The following is a 6,338-nucleotide window of genomic DNA, read 5'->3' as shown; positions in this document are numbered from 1 at the left end:
TCTTTATATACTCACGGACAAAAATATTGCATATGAATGTGAAATGAAATTTTTTGTGCTGGTATGGTTAGCCTCCCTGTATCATAGGAATAGGATTTCTTTTCCGTATGTGATATTTTAACCCTGGATTGCTACACTTATTTTCTAAACTCAATCTGCTACACAGGGGTACAGTGGTACCCCAAATAAAATCGACCTAAAAATATTTATATATGTATATTTAAGAACGTATGACAAAAACAATCGTTAAGATATACATGTTGAGAGGAAACAGCAGCGATCAACAGGTAGCAAAAACGCGTTCCAAGGTTGCGGCTGTAATTTTGAATATTTTTTCGAGATATTTGGCACACACGTATTCGTAATATAATAAAGAATGGCGGTACAGAGCCCAATTTGAAAAATATGTTAATATGTGGAAATTAATACTCTGTAATTAAATACAATATTAAAAAAACGAGCCTGTACCGCCATTAAGAAGAACAAAAAAATACACTTTCTTCAAATAAACTTTTTTATCTGATGCCTAGATTTTGTGTCATTTTGGAACTACTAAAATTTTTTACTTCATTAGTAGTTCCAAAATGACACAAAATCTAGGCATCGGATAAAAAAGTTTATTTGAAAAAAGTGTATTTTTTTGTTCTTCTTAATGGCGGTACAGGCTCGTTTTTTAATATTGTATTTACTTACAGAGTAATTTCCACATATTAATATATTTTTCAAATTGGGCTCTGTACCGCCATTCTTTATTATATTACGAATACGTGTGCCAAATATCTCGAAAAAATATTCAAAATTACAGCCGCAATCTTGGAACGCGTTTTCGCTACCTGTTGATCGCTACTGTTTCCTCTTAAATAGTCTATTTTGTATACAAAAATATTTTATTATATTATTATCCACAAGTTAGGCATATTTTTTTATGCTGCAAACAAATGAATTTTTTGCATAGGGCACACTCTGGATTTCCGATCTTCGCTTCTGGGACAAAATGTGCATCTGCCTGTGGTAGCAACCGGTCTTGTTGGTACTTCTACTGGATTAGGTATTTTTAGTACATTGCAAATAGTTTCGCGAAGTTCACGCCTCAAAGTCGAACATTCCAAATGACTTTCCATTTGAGGTTTCACTAAATCAAGTGCCAGTTTTTTTAGGTAAGCTCTTCTGTTGACAAGAATTTCCTTTTCTGGCGCATTAGAACCACGTAAAAGGTTCATCGAGTTATATCCCACAATGTTGAGCAGATTGTAAAAAAAGGCATAATGGCCAACGACGCGTCTTTCTATTAGTCTTTCTATAAACATACGCTGGGGTACAAATTTACCCCCCTTGGTTATCCGAAGGTTAACATGATGTACGAGATTATAATGATTATAATTTCAATAGTTTAGCAAAAAATTGAACTTACATGTCAGAACAAAAAAATATATTATTCTGCTACACTGGGGTACACGTATACCCCGAACCTCGAATATCTCAAGAACTAAAATGCACAGTGCGTTATCAATATCACATCTAAACTGCCGTCACGAAAGATGAAACTACCGAGGTTCTCATGACCGCAGCCCCCACTCCTGCAGATTGGTGTAACTTTTAAACACGTTTGGGGTACAAGTGTACCCCAGGTAGCATTCCAGGGTTAAAGTATCACATAAATGCTATAATCGGATTTAAATCTGATCTGGGCTATGTAGTGGCCAGTATAATTTTTTAATTGAATCTCATCAAGGTAAGTACATCGGTATTCACTATGCTAGCGACATGAAGACGTGCATTAGCACCAATACGTCATATCCAATATGGCAAAACATGATCTAAAATGTTGTCAATGTACATATCAGTTGGTATTCGCCTAATCACCTTCACGTGTTCGGTATGTCCTTTCTAGAGATTTAACACATCGGAAAAATTAGGAAAAAAACAGGTTTTTTTCCAAACCATTGGAAAAAATGGGAAAATTTAGATATTTTTTAATTGAGACTTCAAACGTGAAAAAATACCAATTTTAAAGTCGATTAAATATATATATTTTGTAAAAATAAATGTTTTAATAATACTTTAAAATAAATACTTTAAATCTATTAATATATCTAAGATATAAGTACAAACATGTATATAGGGTTAAAAATTATAATATTATTGAAAGTATCAAAACCGAAACTTTAAAGATAATATTTAACCAAAGCGCTCAGTGGTTTTCATCTGAGTGCGAATCTGAATCTTCAGACCAAGCATCTGATTCGGACTCGATCCCCGCTTCATCATCCTGGACGGATAAAACAACATGATTTTTATCTGTTTTTTGACTAGTTTCTGAAGAGGCGGAAGATGGAGGTCACCTTGCCACCCTATAATGGGATGAAAAATCCAATTTTTGTTCTAAATCGGGTTAGATTTTCCACCACCTTCCCTACATCTAATTTAAGTGAACGAGCCATTTCAGAAATGAAGTCTATAGCTTCCACTAGTTGGTCTTCATTCAATAGTTATTCTCCTTTAAAACGAGCATCAAGAAAATTGGCTGCAAAGTGAATCGGCATAGAACAAAATTCGTAACGTTCTACAACATATTTTAGCAAGCTTTCAATAAGAGAACTAGTCTGGATAATTTGTTGGGCAATATTTAATATTGTGTCATTTATATACTTAAAGACAAAAGGCATTTCTAATGATATAGATCTATATTGTAACAAATTTTAATTTTTCCTTTGTTTCCTGTTTTTTCCGGAAAAAACAGGTTTTTTTCCTGCAACCAATTTTTCCGGAAATTTTAAATCTTTAGTCCTTTCAAAGCAATACCGCTCCATAGATGCCGCCACCACCAAAACTAACGCTCTGTATCAGGTTACAACTGACATACTGTTCGACTATGGAGACCTACACAGAGGAGAGGAATCGAGATAGGACGACCTTGAAATTTTTGTGCACAATTTTGCCTGTTTGCTTGGTTTCTCGCTAGGGCGGCGGTGGCGTAGAAATAGATGCTACTTTTGCATTGGAGTGAATGTGAAAATTTCGAAAATAATTAATTATTCGTAGTTAATATAAGATTATTGGTTTTGGTGGTTAATATTATTTAAATATGAGTGCCAAGAAAGCTTACACTAAAAGAGCTTGCTTCGTACCGGGATTTATATCGAGTTATCGTTCCGATAAAAAATTCAAAAGGGAACTTAACGAAGTTAATAAAGACTTTTTATAAAGATTTGTCTTTATGTTATTTATAACGTTCGTGGATTAAACCTATTCGTTTGTATGTTATTTCCTTCGGTGTAAATAAAATTTGTGCCTATTATTGGTTTTTAATAGTAGGACGATCTTGAAAGTTTTTCTGTCGAAACAATGCATTTTTTGAGACAAAATATTTCACAAAAATTAACATTAATTTTATAAAAGTCAGACTATCGTCTGCGTAGTTTATAGACATATATTTTTATTAACTAAATTTAAACATCTCATAGGTAAGCTTTCAGAATATAGATAAATGAAGTATTCAAAAAAAAGCAGTTTAAATTTTGATAAAAAGAATAATTAAAAAAAATTGATCAATAAACTTCAAATTATTTAAATAACTTTTTAAACTTTTTAAAAACAATTACGTACAGTTAAGTCAATTTTTTCAACTAACAAACTTTTTGATATCAGTTACAAAGATATTAAAAAATTAATTTGCAGTTGAAATACCATTGGTATATAAATGTGGCAGTTAGATAATGTGACAAAATATTTCCGCTTCAAAATAAGCTGTCCTACATATTAAAGTAATGACAAATTTAAATTTGATGTCACATCTCCATCTACAATGGTATATAAAGAATACACTTTTTACCACACGTCGATATGTTATAAGGTTAAAATAATTTATTTTTGGCATAAAACATATTCAGCTACAATCCACCAATAAATTAATGCCTAATTACGCTAAAAACAAAAAAAATGAGTTAAATATTAAATAGTCCTGTTATGTAATATACTTGATAGACTGACAATTAAATATGGATTCGGTTAAACAACTTTATTTAATGTACATTACCCATACAGTGCCACAATTAACTTTATATAGTCTAGTCGGATACAATACGTATGTTCCCTAACCACTAGCTTGGATAACTAACGTCGAAAAATGACACACACTGTCAGTCCTGCTAAGTGTTACCCATCATTTCCATCTGTAACTAACTTAACACTAACAGATATACAACATTTCCTTCCCTACTAAACTAAAGGTCTAATCTAACACGTTTTTTGCCTATCCTGGAACTACGTCTCAGGGACGTTTCAGTTCCAGGTGAATTTACTGCGCAGTCACCACTAACTGCTTGTGACAGGCTACTACTAGGGTGTGCCTCTGTTTGGATGGATGGAGATTTTACCTGTATCAAATTTCCTTTGTCTTGTTCATCCGAATTTGGAATTTTAGCTATAGGAACCATGTCATTGCCTACATTTGCATGTGATACTGGTAAAAGCTCCGTACATTTTTCAACATCCAAGTTTACACGTGTGTTAGTTAATTTTCTTAAATTATTCACATGTTTATACATAATTTTATCATCTACCTTTACAAAATATGTAGTTGCACTTACACATCTTACAATAACCCCTTCTACCCATTTGTCCTGAACATATGGACCTAATTTGCCCACTAACACTTTTTCACCTGTAGTAAAGACATCTGGTTTTACATAGTCAACATTTTTGTTGAACATAACTTTCCCTTCCTTTCTGGGTTTTAAAAGGTCAATTCTGGTTCTAGGTTTAACTTTGAAGACAATTTCATTGGGACTTAACCCAGTACTAGCACTTGGTGTATTTCTATACTTAAATAGGAAATTTACCACTTGCTGCTCCATAGTGAGCTCCGACTGTTGAATGGAACATTTTTCCAATGCAGCTTTGACTGTTTGAACATGTCTCTCTGCACACCCATTTGACTGAGGGTGATATGGTGGACTTTTTAGAATGGTTATTCCATTGTTTTGACAAAATCTTGTAAATTCAGTAGCGTTAAACGGTGGACCATTATCACTCACCAGCATAACTGGCAGACCCATCAAAGAGAAAGTTACCTTCAACTTGTCTAAGGTGTGTAATACTGAAGTACCCTTTTTCATAACATGTATATCAACCCACTTTAATTTAGAGTCTACAATAATTAAAAATGTACAATTGTTTTTATAAAAAAAATCAACATGTATTCGTTCAAATACATTTTCAGTTTTAGGCCAAGACACTAAAGCTTTTTCAGAATTATTTTGCGTTATCTGACATACCTGACAACTATTGATCATTGTCTCAATATCCTGTTGCAACCCCGGCCACCACACTACTGCTCTAGCTAACATTTTAGACCGTACGATACCTATATGTCCTTCATGAATTAATTCCAAAATACTTTCACGTAATACAGTGGGGATTACCACCCTTATACCTACCATCAAACATTGACTTTCAATAGAAAGTTCATTTCTTTTCAAGAAATATGGTTTAAGTTCACCATCTCCACATTTATTTGGCCAACCTGTTTTTACAAAATCCATCACCTGTAACAAAATACCATCTTTTGATGAGACTTTAGCTACATCCTCATATGAAATAGGTAAATCCTCTGTTAAATTAAATGAATTAATTGAACTATCAATACCAGTTACGTCACTCAAAGGTAATCGTGATAACATGTCTGCCTCATACATCTTTGACCCCTTTCTATATTCTATAGTATAGCTATAGGCTGATAAAATGACATTCCATCTAGTAATCCGTGAAGCAGACAATACTGAAATATTGCGATCTGGGTTAAAAAGTATTTTTAACGGTTGATGGTCTGAGACCAAAATAAAAGATCTACCATAAATAAATTTATGAAATTTTTTAACGCAAAAGATAATAGCCAAGGCTTCACGTTCTAATTGTGAATAGTTTTTTTCAGCCTTACTGAGGGAACCTGAAACAAAAAATATTGGCTTCTCCTGACCGTTACTTTCTCTATGACTCAACACACCTCCCACTCCATAAGCACTTGCATCACATGCTATCACTATGGTTTTATTTGTATCATAATGTGCGAGGACATCATTTTCACAAATTAATCTTTTACTTTTTTCAAATGCTTCAATACACTCCTTATTTAATGAAAATTCTTGACCTCTCTCCAAAAGTTTATACAAGGGCCTTAACTGACTTGATAACATAGGTACAAATTTACTATAAAAATTTATTAGACCCAAATATGAACGTAACTGTGTCAAATCTCTGGGTTCTGGAGCATCTACAATGGCCCTTAACTTTTCTTTAGTAGGATGTATACCATCTTTATCTATTAAATGTCCTAAATA

This window comes from Diabrotica virgifera, chromosome 2 (assembly GCF_917563875.1).
Source record: "Diabrotica virgifera virgifera chromosome 2, PGI_DIABVI_V3a".
Lineage (NCBI taxonomy): Eukaryota > Metazoa > Arthropoda > Insecta > Coleoptera > Chrysomelidae > Diabrotica > Diabrotica virgifera.
Note: the sequence above shows the minus strand (reverse complement) of the source record.